At 44.0% G+C, this 15939-nt stretch overlaps 1 protein-coding gene across 2 annotated transcripts in view; it reads left to right on the forward strand.

Moving 5' to 3' along the window:
* The first annotated feature begins 2674 nt into the window (after window positions 1-2674).
* Window positions 2675-15939, forward strand: part of PLS1 (plastin 1) — a 50363-nt gene continuing 37098 nt past the window's right edge. The window contains exons 1-2 of one of the 2 annotated variants that reach the window (XM_035133119.3): window positions 2699-2888; window positions 3865-4045. The gene's annotated coding sequence lies outside the window, so the exon portion shown is untranslated. Of the gene's footprint in view, window positions 2889-3864; window positions 4046-15939 lie in introns of both variants that reach the window. The other variant, XM_035133116.3, reaches the window with a different exon arrangement.

Genomic DNA, 15939 nt, shown 5'->3' on the forward strand with positions numbered 1-15939 from the left:
AAGGACCTTCCTCGGCCAAAACAACGCAGGATAGATGGGACTGACATTGTAATCGCTTTTCTCCGTGCAAGCGGGAAGCAGGGAAAACATCTTACAGCATTATTGTAGCATTTAGCTATTTAACAGCCCGCTCTTGCGCATACAAATATATATACAGTATATTACACCAACATTAATTCCACTGTGATGTTCTACGCACGCGCCTTTGCTTTCCCCTACCCGGGGCAACTGCTGGAAGTTCTCAGCGGGCTTACTTTTGAGTAGGCACGCATAGAGTCACACTATTTAATCTCACAGCCCGTTGGGGCCGAAACCCCCTCCGCCTCGATAGGGTTGCACCCCTAAAGGGCTGCACGTAAAAACTAAGCAACACGTGTTCCCTCACTCCTCCTTTTTTGGTTATTAAGGGATTTCAGACCTGAAAATGCAAAAAATAAATTATTTTTTAAATGCAATGAATGGGCTACTCATGTTCGACCCACTGAAGTTCAAGGACACTCTCGCTTTGGTTCAAAAATTCCAGCGGCTCTACTCTGAGCAGGGCTTGGCTGAATCCAGCCCAAGGTCACCCGAGTCCACGATATATTAGCCTGTGGCGCATGCAGATCCAAGGCTTTCCGGGAAATCACACCTGTCTCTGCCCTCGAAGGCCTTGATCCCGCACCTTGGGGGGTGGGGTGGAGGCTGGTAATGATTAAACAGTAGGAGGGGGAAGCCCTCTGTGTTCCTGTCAATTAATTTGTGTGTCACACTTAGAGTTCTGGCATGTAAAGCTGTTTCTAGCAGGCCCAGGCCTCAACAGACCTGGTTCACACCGTGCCTTATCTGTAAAGCCTGCAAATAGCCTACTGCAGATCAGCAGTTAATTCTTTAGGTCCTACCTTGCCAGATTTTATCAATCTCTCTCCCTGGTCCAACTTCTAGAATGCTCTTGTGCAGGCATCCCCAAACTGCGGCCCTCCAGATTTTTGGCATACAACTCCCATGATCCCTAGCTACCAGGACCAGTGGTCAGGGAAGATGGGAATTGTAGTCCAAAACATCTGGAGGGCCAAAGTTTGGGGATGCCTGCTCTTGTGCTTGAAGTCTGACTGTAGGCTTTGCACAAGCATCTGGGTGGCCATCATGAGAACACAGCATGCTGGACTAGATAGTCCATTGGGCCGATCCAGCAGGTCTTCTTATATTCTTATAACTATAGTGGAACCACCTTCCATGCCTTCTGGAATATGAATGTTAACTAACTAGCAATGTATGCTATCACGTTGAGCAGGGCCATCTTAAGCATATCTGGTGCCCTGGCACGAAGATCCCTCCGGCGCCCCCCTCCCCCTTTCCCAGCGCGGCTGTCTGGTGGGCGCAGCAGCGGCCCGGTGCCCTGGCGTTGAGTACAGGTAAGAATCCTGTTGGAGACCTCAGAGTTTCTCTCTCACCCTAAGCTATCTTGCATATAGAAGTTCTTGATGCAGGGTTTTTAGTGACAGCTGCACTTAATCTTCCTAATATAGCACTGACTCTGGATGAATTTTAACTACCGGTAGCTTCTTTTATTACAGGTATATCCCACTTACCTCCAAAGAGCTCAAGGTGTGAACATGCATCATCTCCACTCCATTTTATCCTCTCAACAGCCCTGTGAGGTGGGATAGGCTGAGAAATGGGAAGTAGGAATTTGAACCTTGGTCATCCTAGTACAGGTATAGGCAACCTTGGCTCTCCAGATGTTTTGGAACTACAACTCCCATGATCCCTAGCTAACAGGGCCAGTGGTCAGGGATTATGGGAGTTGTAGTTCCAAAACATCTGGAGATCCAAGGTTGCCTATGCCTGTCCTAGTATAATCCCAAAACCATACTGGTACTATCATCCCCGATGTGCTAGTACAAATCAACTCAAAACAGTTTCTTTGCAGATGTAAATAAATAGAGGGATGATACTTTGGTTTGATTTCAGCTGTTCTCCTTTCTATATTCAGACATTATGCCCTATGGGATTACAGCTGAGGACAGGAGTCACATCCTAACCATGCTCACTTAGAAATAATTATGCTTAGTATTTCAATATTTTATTTTTTTCATTGGACCTGGGTATCATAATTCATAACTAGATAAAAGCATACGGTGCAGGAAAACCTAGAATCTTTTAATGTGTGTTTAAAGTTTAAAGATTTGAGCGGGAAAATATGCTCTGGATCATGAGTGCTATTTACTTTGTGTGACACATAGCAAAAGATAGTAAATATTATATAAAAATCTTATTTCAGGCATCATAAATTTAACAAAACTGAGGCAATCAGTGGTGCAGCAGGATCTTATCTATGTTGGCTCATTAGTAATTCCACTTCCAAGCAAGTGTACAAAAGGAATTGTAGCCCTAGGCTGCAATCCTATAAAAAACCCCGCCTCTTTGAGAGTAAATCCCACTGAGTAAACGTGCATGGGATTCTACTGTTTAGCATCTTAAATCTCATGGATTGCGGGGGGTGGGGGCGAACCTGTGCGAAATCGCCTACCAAACACTCAGTAGCCAGTTCGGAACTCTGCGATAATCAATTTACCTCTCTCTCACTCACTCTTTTTTTTTTAAGTACACTGATAATCTCTGGAATTTGATCCCATAACGACAAAGCCAACAGATCCCCTCCCAGTTCCTTTGCAAGAGAGCGCGTTCTACTGATCCAAGCCCGCCTCCAATCTCCGAGGACGCAAGGCGATGGACTGCTACAGCTGCCAATCAGCAAGTGCGGCGACTGCCGGCCGGTTGCAGGTGTTCTCTCTACTTTGCGGCGCTTAGAGGAACCTCGCCTGGAATCGGAGCTGCGGCTAAATCCGACTGCGCGTTGCAGCAGAGGGCAAAGGAAGCAGCGCAGAACCTCGGGTGTCTTACAGGTACCTCCCCCCCCCGTGTCTCTCCTAAGGGCAGAGGGCTTTGCATCCTTCCTTTCTTAGAACTACAGGGCGGCTACTCAGAAATGCCGGGTTTATGTTATCTAGGATTGTGGAAACTTTTGTGGGCTTTGTCAGCTCAGGTCGCCCCCCCCCATCTGTAAATTGGCGCACTACCCCCGTGTCTAGTAAGTAGGCCTGGTAGAGAGTGTTGCCTAAGGAGTATTAGGAAGGGTGGCAACATTTTGAATTACAAAGCAGCTCTCCTCTCTCCCTTTAACAACTGTCCCCTCCTACCAAGGGAGGTGGTCATGTACGAAACCGAGTGGAACTTTATATTCTGGTTGTAACTGAAGAGCAAGAGGAGGCTGGGATTGTGTTGTGCCTTTGCACGGGCAGGATAGGATAAGAGAAAATGCGTTTCCTTTCTCTGCCTCTCATTCTTCACAGGCAGAAATATTACAAGAGCGCAGTTGGGTGTGTGTGTGTGTGTTTGTGAAGTGCCTGTCTAAAACCAAACTTTAACCTCCTGAGGGGAAAAGGTAACACAGATAGTATATGGCCCTTAATTATTTCCCGAATAGTTTGCTGTTGGTCCCTGTTACTACATGAAGGCAGAGCTGCAATGCAATTTGCTGCGTAATTGCTGCTTCTCGAGTCTGATTCTCCTCAGTTGCTGGAGCTGCTTTTAATACTGGAAACAAGATGAAGGCAGTGTTTGTGGCCCAGTTGTCCTCAGGGGCATAAGATGGATGCATTTGAGAGAACTCTTGGCAAATTGTTTTTCATCCATAGCTGGCCACGCCCAGACTCTCCCACCCTTGTACTGTATAAAATCTACCTACAGCAGTGAATTAAAACAAATTTCCCCTCCTTCCTCGATCCTTTCAAAGATCAAAAGTGTGTCTGAGATCATATGAAAGAATTAGGATATTTCCAGACTTTCAGGTGCAGCAATGTTACTTTTCTTTTCCTGCAGTGTTTGATCTTTGGAGAGGAAATGAGCTCTGCTTAACCTCAGGATCTATCTTGATGCTTATTGTGTAAGATAGGAATGGACGAGTATGAAAAATTAATGCAGTGCCATAGACTGGAGGGAAGCAATACACATGCATTCTGGAAATTCTCAAATATCCTCGTGGTTTTCTGAACAATTTTAGGTACGTATCTAATATGGTTCAGGAACACGCTAAACTAACTTTCTGAATGCTGACTGACAGCACATTGTGAGAATTGATAGCATTGGTTCTCAAAACCAAAAGGAAGATGTTCCTAGGGAGGCATGGAAGTTGATGGTGGGGAAAATATAGAAAAATAGAACAAGTTTTGTTTGAGCCAGGAACATGGGTGTAGCCAGGGGGCAGTTGCCCCCCCCCCATAAATAAAAATACATAGCTAACTGTGGGTCTGCCCCCCACCCCCAAATCCTGGCTATGCCCATGGCCAGGAAGGAAATTGTTAGTTGCAGCTGTTACTGCAACTGGCACTCTGGGGCCCATTTTCTTGTGTTACAGAACACTAACTTCTGACTCATTGTGCTGGGGTGTGTATGTGTGTGTGTGTGGATGAGGCATGGGTGTCTCTGTATCCAGATCTGCCAGCTCCACTGGTTGGGGAATTTGGTTGCCAGTGGGGAAGCCCCACTGGTGAAGAGTACAACAGTGAGCAGAAGCTACTGTCATTTGTATTCCCACCTGTCAAAATGGGGAGTTTTAGGGGAGAGGCTGGACTGGCATCCTCTATTAGCTGGATTCTGAAGCTAGGTCTACTGCCCTCATATAGCAGCACCTGGGAGCTGGTGTTGCAGAGGTATTTTCTTTTGCCCCTTCCTGGCTAGCATAAGAAGGCATTCCCTCAGGTACCCAGACTCAAATTATATAGGGGGTTGTAAGTCAATGCAAGTATTTGAAAACAGGCTTTGTAGCACATAGGCACCCAGTACAGTTCTTTCAGAATTGGTGTTATAGATTCGCAGTAAGTCACTCCAGAGAGAAGCTTTGCTGCAACTTCCAAACCAAAGTCAAGGGCAATCCCACATAGACTAAATTACAGTAGTCCAGTCTTGAGGTTACCAGTTTGTGGATCACTGTGGTAAGGTTCTACTTCTTCAGAATGGCCGTGGCTGGAAAACCAGCCAGCAACAGTAAAAGGCAGTCCTTGCTCTGGAGGCCACTTGGGCCTCTAATGACTACCTGGCTCTTAAGAGCACATCAAGGCTATGCACCTGTTGCTTCAGACCTAGGAACTACCTGCCCACAGGGCTTCTGTCTTATGTCTTTCAAGTTGCTGCTGTGGCCTGGATGAGCATCAGCATCTAGGCGCTGGTCCAAGACCTGCTCAGTCTCGCCTAACTCGGTACAGAAAAATAAAATTAGTTGTCATCAGCTTACAGATGACAACTGTACTCACTCAAAATCTTACTCAAAATCTCCAAATAACTGTCTGTTTGCTTAATAATTTTAAAGCATTTATATACCACTCAATATGTCAAAAATCTCTAATGTTCCCAACAGCTTCATATGTTAAACTAGCACTTTCTGCATTCAGCAGTATACTATTAGTATTTGATGTAGGAGGTTAGTTTACTTTATCTATGCTAAAGGAAGGACCAATTAAAGCAATAAAGTATGGATATATATGCAAGAGAAGTAGCAGATGCATGTGTTTCCAAGAGTTCAGAAAATGTCTATTCTCTTGGGTACTTTGCTGTTCTTGATAACAAGTGTGATCACTTCCAAATGCATCCATATATGGCAATTAAAGTGTCAGCCTAGTAGGCTAGGTAGCTCACCTTTGATCGCACTGCTTTATGTACCGTATTGTGCTGTGCTTGTGTGTTTATATATAATCTTTTCAGAACAACCTGTAATCAGTATTTCACTTAGAACTTGCAGTGACGAACTGAAAGGAGTTTGTTTAGAGCTTAGCTGGGGTGCCTATCGCCCTCCAGACATTGCTGGACTGCAACTCCCATCATGTCTGATGATTGGTCATGCTGACTGGGGCTGATGGGAGATGGAGTCCAGCATTTATCATATTACACGAATGCCTCATCCTGTTGCGAAGCGTAAGCCCAACCATTTAGCTGAATAGGTAAGGATAAGAAAAAAGAAATATGGAATATGGAATAGAAATATGGAATAGAAAACAGGAGATGAATCCGTAGTTGCATGAAGTCTATACCAGTCTTATTGATTATTTATATAGAATTAAGATTTCATCCTTGCATATCTGGCCTAAATTTCCCTTATTTTACCATCCTCAGTAAGATATTGTTGATAACTTACCAGCAAATAACTTACCTCAGGATCTCTGCCTGAATATGCATGTAGGTTATGATCATCCAAAGACTCAGGCACATACTGATAATGGCTTGCAATAAGTGATCCACCTCTCATTGATAAATTTGTAGAGGATAAAGCTGTCTAAACACTGCTGTCTTAGTTGGTGGCCATTACCACAACATGTGGAAGGGAATTCCATAGTTAAACTATACACAGTGTAAAGAAGTACGTACTTCTTTTGTCTGTTCTAAATCTTGCAACATTCAGCTTCGTTTGATGATCCTGTGTTCTAGTATTTTGAGAGAGGGAGAAAGCCATCAACCTTCTTCACAACATACATAATCTTGCACAGCACAATCATGCTCATTCCCCAATAACTTTTTTGTTTTAAACTAAAATGTGTCAAAGGTTATAGCCTTTCCAAATAGGGGGCTGCTCCAGCCTGTTGATCGTTTTAGTAGTTACTCTTTTCCAGATGCTTTCCAGCTCTACAATATAATTCAGTGGCTTGGATCTGAAGATAAATTAACAAAAGGAAATTCATGGGAGGAAAATTTTCCATTCATTCCTTCGCACTGCTGCCTTGTGGGCCCTGGGGGTCAGGAGCCTGAACAATGTGGGATAAGATCTGTGCAGAGCTGCTAGGGGAAGAAAGAATCACTGGGAGGACCTGGGAGGGAGGACCTCTGCCCACAGAGCCTATGCCACAATGTTCAGGAGGTGCTCTCCGGCTTCCCTGGAGAAGCTTTTTGGGTGGAAGGGCAAGGAAACTTCCCTTATCTTGTGATACGGTACTGTATATTTGCAGTGCATATTTAGTAAACTGGGCTTCTCTGTGAGCTTTACATGTTCTGTTTTTGAGTGTCTCTCTGAGTTACGTAATTGCTCACCACTCTATTTGAGCATTAGTTCACTTTTGATCCTTATCGATCCGTTTGGACAATAGTGACCATCCTTTTTACAATAATATGCCTGTTTAATACTGCTGAAAATTGCCACATTGTTTCCTACTTGTTCTTCTTTAACTGTGAGGAATTCTGACCTTATACATTTTACTAAAATTAAATAGAATGAGGAAGATGCTGTCAGTAAGACGTAAGAAGGCTTTATGGATGCATGAAGTCTCTGCAATATTTAAACTTGTGTGATGGAGGACAACCTACGGAACCTTAACCAGATATATTTACTATTACTAGCCATAAGTGCAGGCCAGATTAATCTGTTCTACTGCCAATGTCAGTCTTTCAAAATTAATTTACCTACTTAATAGCTTTGTATATTGGGCAGTAACTATAATAATGCAATAACCTTGATATCTGTTTAACAAAAAGGTTGTATATACCCGAATGCTACATTTTGTGTCACAAGCTGTTTCTGGTTTTAACTTGAGCTGTTCCAATTAATTCCAAGGGCATATTTATACAATCAACTTAAGCTACTTCCATTCCCTCTTCCCAGAAGACTCTGATACCTGTAATTCTGTGTGAGGATAGAGAATGGGGGAGGCAGTAAAGATCTGTAACAGATTTTTTTCAGTACTTTACCCGCTGCTTGGAAGTCTCACTGAATTCAATCAAACTTATTCCCAAGTATCTGTGACTAGAATTGCAGGCTCTTAAGGATGTCATATTTGATGGTACCATGGGTGCTTTATATTGCAACTGGGACATTCAGATATTGCAAACAGGTAGTTGTCAAGATGCTTTTTTAATATACTGTACTTGATTTTGATGCCAATGATGTGGTACACTGGGGGGGGGGGAAGGACCCAGAATAAACACCAGTTTGGAAACACCCTAAACTAAATATAAGTTTGTAGTACAGATACTTGAGAGATGAACTGACAAATATGGTGGTGTGGTGGTGAGGTTAGAGTGCCAGACTCTGCTGAGGATAACCCAGCTTTGAAGCCCCATTCATTAAACTCGCTGAGTTACACTGAGCCGGTCACTATAGTCCCCTTCAGAAGTTATCCCATGAATTCCAGGGATACATGCAGTAGGGAGAATGCCTGCTTCTGTTGGGTTCCCAGTCATGTGGAGGAGTCTATATGCATTCAACCAAATGCAGGTAGGTCCCCCCCACCCAACAAATAAAGAGGTCTGTGGATGGAGCCAACAGGATGTCCATCAGGCATGACCCTGCTCCTCCCTCCACTTGTTCTTGGAACTTGTGGTAGGTCGCTTCTGAAGTGGGCTTATCTCTTGGTGGATTCATTCTTGCAGGATTGTTGAGAGAATTAAAACTGGTGGTGCTGGGAAAGAAGAATGTACACTGTCCTGAGCTCCATGGGAGAAGGGTAGGATAAAGAATATTGGTGACTCTTCAGGATCCAAGAGGTAGGCTTTAGTACAGCAGAATGATATAAGGGTCAAGCACCACTTAGTCTGGAAAATAAGAAGTGCCAGAGTTCACACTTGCGGTGCAATAGTTGGGAATGTTGAGCTAGGATCTTGTATGATCTCACTGTTATGATCTTGGACCACTCACTCACTCTCAGCCTAACTTATTTCACAGGGTTGTGTGAGGATAAAATGAGGAGGAGGAGGAGAACTATGTACATTACCTTGAGCTCCTTGGAGGCAAGGTGGGATATAAATGTAATATATAAATCAATAAATCATAGCCTGGAGGCAAGATGTGGAAGCACTGGATTCTATATGTGTACTTGGTTATAACAGATTCTGAGGACTCCCACTAATATCACAGGCTGCTTCAGTGATGCTGCTAAAATAAGCTACTGCTGTGCCAAATAACAGTCTGGCTTAGAATGTCCTTTGTGTATGCTCAGAGTGCCTACACTGTCTTAGTGTGAGCCCCAGTATTGGAAAAGGGTTCTGGGCCTGAGTCCTATAGAGTTGCGGTTCAGATTAAAGTGTGGGTACACCGTTAAGTGGTTTTGATAAAGAATTGATAATTTTCAAGACGAGTACAATCTTTTTTTCTTTGAGAGAGTGCAATTACAGACAAGACTCATAAGCAATTTCTGTAACAAGGCAAGTAATTTTGAGGAGTGGCATTCAACTACTTTTAAGACTGTAACACAAGTGTGAAAGGCTTTTTCAACCGAAAAGAAGCCACAGTACACATTGGAAAGTTTTCAGATGTGCTGACATCAGTACAATTATATATGAACTGCTGAGTAATTCAGTCCTTTAAAAATAAATTCAAATTTTGGCTCGCTGCCCTTCAGTTCACGTTATTATGTGTGTTCAATGTGTAATTTCTACTTGAACGTGCAAACCGCTTTGGATTGCTTTTGCGCACTCTTTCTTCCCCCTGTCATTAGCATCCTTTCCCTTTATTCCAAGCTTTTTTATTTTATTTTATCACTGCTTCTGGAATCCTTTAATTTTGCTGCCAAATGTGTTCTTCACCAAAATCACTCTGTTTAGAAATGTTAGCCTGTAATTTTCCTAATAGCTTTACATTTATAGACACATTTCCTTGCTAGAAGCTTCATGCTCTATTATGAACCACAGATGTTTCCACCCTCCCCGTCTCTTTTGTATCTGTTACATCTACTTCCCCACTACGATCCCTCCGTGTACTCCCTATGGCAGTTTCTTGATCACAGCCTGTCAATGCCGCTACTGTTGTTTCCCAAAGTAGGTCAAGAGAGAGAGAGAGAGAGAGAGAGAGTAACATGAGGTCCCGCATCCCCAAGAGGGCTGAGTGCACTATTTCTGTGGTTCTCCTTGTCTCTGCTAGCAGGGGATTGCAGAATAGAATTTGAAGACTCATCCTTTTGTGAAGAGAACAGTCTCCCATGTTACAGCAAAGTGTGCAACATTTAGAGATAAGGGAACCAAAGGAAGGAGTGTTGCATTCCCCTACAGTATTTTATGAATGAATGATCAGAAATGTGTGGCTAGTGGCTAGGACCTTTAAAACGAGTTCCCCTTAATGTGGCAAAAGTTGTTCACTTGTCATCTCTCTGTAGCTTTTTCATGTAAGGGCCAGTGTAACAGCAGACCATTAAGCCCACGGTCTAAAAATTTCCAGCTGCACTACCGATGCCCGGCACATACAAATACCTTTGACATGTGTGATCAGCCCATTCACATGTAGTGTTACCACAGTTACCATATCAGTAATTCTTTAATTTGTTAATTTGTTTATTTATTTATTTATTTATTGCATTTATCCCAGCTTTTCATCCAAGGAGTTCAAGGTAGTGTATGTGGTTCTCCCCCTCCTCATTTAATCCCTCCAACAGGGCTGTGGGATTGGTTAGGTTGAGAGGCAGGGACTGGCCCAAGGACACCAAATGAGCCTCACAGTCAAGTTTGGATTTTAAAACCAGTCTCCCAGGCCCCTAGTCCAACACTCTAACCGCTACTCGACAATGGCTCTTGTTGCAGCCCAGCCTTGCAAATGGGCCAGTGAATGTTACAAGTGTTTTTTCAGAGTTATGAGTGGTACACAAAATGTGTATAGGGTAAGCGTCCTATAACCAAGTTGCTAAAGTCTAATTGATGCAAGAAGGAGTTAATACCATAAAGTAAACTGTCCTGTCAGGCTTAGCTATGTCCAGTTCCCCTCATCTTGGGAGGAACTAGGTAATTAAGGCTTTGTTCTACCCCAGTCTACCTGAGAAGGAAGAGGTGTAAGTTGGTTGCTCCAGCTTAGCTGCATGGCTCTCACAAGCCATTCTTGTGCTGCTATACCAATGATTTAGGAACGTTCACCACTTCGTAACTAAGCCAAGTTTCACTGGCTGAGCCAATTTTCTGAAGCATATGGATCGGATCTTCAAAGAGTTTTAAAGTAAACCAATCTTTAATTTACCAAAGAGGGTGTGTGTTTGTTTTCCTATGGGGACTATGGGAAATTTTGGAAGATCTAATAGCATATCTTTCCACACTTTACTTTGCTGCATATTTTGCCATTTTAAATCTCTGTTGGGGTTTTCTCACCAAAGAGTACTTGCCCCCAACCTGGATCTCGACATCCAGGGAATTCTCCTTTTATAGCAATTTTCCCTAGAACTAACAAACACAATATTTTGCAAACATTAAAGGGCTTTGAGGATCTCTAATAAAATGCTTTATCCAGCTCTTTTCAAATTTTAAATACTTAACTAAAATAATTTTCTGGTCTTGAAACTGTTATTTTATTATTGTTAAGAAAATGACAGAAGTGGAAATGGTACCCTAATTTAATAATTCTTGCCATGTTGATTACATTCTCTTGCAGACAAATATATCTAGGTATAACATCAATACTGTGGGCGGAAAGTCTTTCCATGACGGAAAATCCTGTCTTGGTTGTAGTATAGTATCTTAGTCATCTAATCTAATAATCTTTTGAACCATGTAGAGTTGTGCCAGGAATTAGCAGGGTAACAGAAGGCCATATTCCCCTGTAATAAATACCGTTGTTAATGTCTTTCAGATATCTCAATAATACAAATTCCTGAAGCTCACTGTGATAACTAATTAACTTCATTCCACTTGGGAGTAGAAGATTTGCTTCTGAAGCTGGGACCTTTCGTACATTTATGCTGATCACTCCATTATTAGCTTCTGGAGTGGCCTTAAAATAGCTGATTAGCCCCCAGTTTCACTCCAGGAGTTCTGGCCTCTGAAGGCTTAGCCCGTACTGAAGTGGTAAACCTGTGTCTGGCTCACTTGCTCCCTTTCTGCAGGTGATGTTGCTGCAAATGTAACCTGCAGTCGCACAGAAAGTGAGCAAAAAAGTTCTAGAATCATTACTACTATTATTTATTGGATTTATATTTTTATTTCTTCAAATAAGGAGCCTCCAAGTGGTAGGCATGCTTCCACTGCCATTTGTATCTTCGCAGGAACCCTGAGGTCAGTTATGCTGAGATAGTGACTGGCCCCTGACGTGACTGTGTAGAGATTTGAGTCTCCTAGTCTGAGTTTGACACTGTAAACCAAGGTTTAGAACCACAGGTCTGGGAGGCTGATAGTACATAGCTGCCAAGTATCCCGCATCCGCCGGGAAAACCCCTTTTTTCTTACCGTTTCCCGGCGGTCTCCCGTTTGGTGATAAATCCCGGCATTCTCCCTTAAATTCGCTTCTTCCCGGCGGCCATTTTTCTGGTGCCGCTTTGCCCTTCTATGGGCACCAGAAAATGGCGACGCCGGCGCCGGAAGTCGCTTCCGCGCATGACCAGAAGTTGCGTGACGCGACTTCCGGTGGTGCTTCGCCCTTCTATGGGCATCAGAAAATGGCGGCGCCGGAAGTCGCTTTTACGTGTTTCCGGTCATGTGCGGAAGCGACTTCTGGCGCTGGCGCCGCCTTTTTCTGGTGCCCATAGAAGGGCGAAGCGCCACCGGAAGTTGCGTCACGCAACTTCCAGTCATGCGCGCGCTGCCGATCCCAGATCTTTACGACCCGGACTTGGCAGCTATGCTGATAGTAGCACATCAGGCTTCTCTGTCTGGACCTTGGTACTTTCCCTGGGTCACCCCCTTTGCGGCCTGAGTGTTACTGGACTACAACTCGCATCATCCCAGCCAGCATGGCCAGTGGTCAGGGATGATGGGAGCTGTAGTCAAACAACATCTGGATTATTCCCACACTGCACTTTGAAGCACAAGCTTACAACTTTCTTTGACTGTCACAGAAACCAAACCAGTTGATGAAAGCTCAGGGGGAAAGGGGTTTGGGAAGGTGACAGTTCAGGTGGGTGACATTTCTGAATATTCCCTGTTTTAAAAAATAATAAATTTGCAATTAGAAAGCTGGCACAGCAAGGAGTGTTTCCACCTCATGTCCAAGTTTGCTTGATTTTTTTTTTTAACTTAAAATGATTTTTTCCCCAGAACATGGGGGAATATTCAAAATTATATCCCATACTACTTGTAGTAAAGTCTACTGCTTTCTACAATGACTACTCACAAGTCATAGGGTTCATTGCCTCAGGATTCTGCCTGGTCATTTTGCTGCGCATGTAGACCAAGCCTTGGCTGAAACAAATGCCCAAAGTCTGTGTTCATAAAGAGCCCAGACTGAGCAGGCACACTGGTCACAGGCCTTCCCTCTACTCTAAGATGTATTTTATTTCTATTTAAATTACAGTACATCTGTGGATATAAATTAGCACATGCAATCTATGCTCTCTTTTTGTCTTCCTTTTTAATGATGCATCTTTCTTTTCTTTCTGCGGTAGCGTTGTTTAAGTGGCCATCCTACTTGTTTGCCAGACCAAATGCTTATTCTTCTCATATTTCTGTGGATTGTCATAGTTAGCCCTGTGGAGGGGCAGATCTCCCCAGCTGGACCTGAAGGATTGTGGGGGAGGAAGCAGATGTTGGTTTAAGAGAAGTGGGGCACTCCTTTTAGGGTTTTATGAGCCCACCTGTCTGTTAAAATGATCAGATGATTCCTTAAAGTATCCCACCACCACCACCTCCCGGCTCCTTAGTAGTGGTTTTACTGCTACGGTATTCTGTTCTGCTTCTCTGTGTTTTTAGTGGATCAAATTTTCATGGTTGTCTAGCCCCTTTGAAGACTTTCAGGTGAAAAAGCAGCCTATATACATATAAATAAATAAGGCTCTAACTTTTCTGACTGAAAAAAACCTAATGTTGCAATTGCAGCTATTTATATCCCACCATCAGGATATAATAACCGCCCAGGGAAAGACATACAATACTATATCTCAGAAGGCTGTCAAGCAAACTCCAGCAACAAAAAAAGAAGTCCTTATAATGGCATTTTTTTAGACAACCTGGCATATATTGGTGCTGCTGCTAGCTCTGCTTGCTGTAGTATTTCAGAGAAAATGTTATCTTAATGCTGCCTGTTCCATAGCATCCAGTTTTTCTATTGTAGTGTTTTCTTACTGAAGCGGAATACAATACAAAGCACATGTGTGCTAAGATCCTTTTCAATCATGCAGGCTAAGCAAACTGTGAAACTGATACTATTGATGAATTTGGGTGACTGTTTTATGTATGAATACTTGAGGCACAATGCTTAAGGGGAGGAGTGAAGGGGTAGGTAGCTATTGTCAAGTGATCACTTTTCCTTCCACACACATGTGTAGTGGCTAGAATGTTATATGCTTAATTTTAATCAAAGTTGGATTTACTAAAAATTGATGGTGCATGTACACATTTGTATGTTTACTTCTCTGTGAATTGCACCCCAAGTGAGATAACCTGTGTGTAGAAAAAGACAATCGAAGAACAAACACCACAGAGTTTTATTATTGCCTCAAGCACAATGAGCGTTCCCCACATAAAAGGGGAGGCGCATTTTGCGCGGTTGCGCACAGCCCTCTGGGATCCCTGGGGCAGCCCTGGAAGTTCGGAGGCCGGCACTGCCTTCCCGGGCTGGATACTGGTGATCTCCGCCCACACAGTTACCTGTCCAATCCAGCTCGGGAAGGCGTTGCCGGAGGGATTGGCCAGGTAGGAGGAGGTAACCTTACCTTGAACACGGCTGAAGCAGAGTCATTCCTGGGAAGCGGTCGACGGCTCCAGAAGCTTTCCCACCCTCCACTCCCAAAAATAAAAAAATAATTAATGATTGCATTACAGGTTATTTTCTTCCACAGGTGTACACGCACGCAGGCACTGCTACGACAAGGCTGCTGTTGAAGGGCTAGAAAGGAATTTTCCCTGCATTGGCAGGTTTCGCCTTTCCCGTAGCAATTCATCACAACTTTGGCGGATGCAGGCCTTGGGCGGAATCCTTTAGTCATCTACATAAATAGCGGCGGCAATAACAGGGTTCCTGTAAATGGGGCTAAGGGGGAGGCATTGACCATACGCAATAGGCTGTCATTGCCCTTCTCTCCAGCAGCTGCGATCGAAGGGGGGCGGGCTATCTGCTTGAACATATGTTCTCCAGAGCTAGCCCAACCCCCACACAAGCTGGATAACCCTGAAATTACCCAGATCCCCGGCTGGGGGGCTGGGAAGGATATACGCCCAATGCCTGAGCCAAGGTCTCCCTACATCCAAATTCTTAATAAAGTTGTGGCCAATTTTAATCCCGTAGAACGTGGTCTTGTGTCATCATTCCGCTCGGGGGGCTGCCTGGGGGCTTTGGGGGGACTCCGCCTGACCACGCAATGCTCTTTTGAGGAGGCAACATACATGCTCCAGTCTTGACTTGTTAGGGGTTTATATGGATCTATGAATTAGCCGAGTTCCTCTCAGTCATTTAGCAAAATCAGGGAGACCAAATGCTGACATTTGTACTGAGCCATACAAACAAACACTGCACCGGTAAGAAGATGGAACCAAAATATTAGTGGCAGTGCAAATGTGGACTGTGTTATAATGTTTTCCCCTGAATCCACAATACCGGTATGCCTCTCAATACCAGTTGCTGGTAAACACAAGTGGGACCATAGGCATTTGGTTGGCCACTGTGAGAACAGGATGGAGTAGATGGGCCTTTGGCCTGATCCAGAGAGGCTGCTATTATGTCCTTAAAGGTAAAGGGACCCCTGACCATTAGGTCCGGTTGCGGCGCTCATCTTGCATTATTTGCCGAGGGAGCTGGCGTACAGCTTCCAGGTCATGTGGCCAGCATGACAAAGCCACTTCTGGCGAACCAGAGCAGCACATGTAAACGCCGTTTACCTTCCCGCCGGAGGTATACAGTGCATATACAGTGGTACCTCGACATCCGTATGACTCTACTTCTGAAGTCGGCAAACCCGGAAGTCTTTTCGCCGCGCATGAATTCTGCGCCTGTGCAGAAGTGGCGCGCGCGGTCGGTGCATGCGCAGAAGTGCAAAATCGCGCTTCGCACATGCGCAAAACAGGCACTTTGACAAC

The sequence above is a fragment of the Zootoca vivipara genome, chromosome 5, assembly GCF_965207765.1.
Source record: "Zootoca vivipara chromosome 5, rZooViv2.hap1.1, whole genome shotgun sequence".
NCBI classification, from domain to species: domain Eukaryota; kingdom Metazoa; phylum Chordata; class Lepidosauria; order Squamata; family Lacertidae; genus Zootoca; species Zootoca vivipara.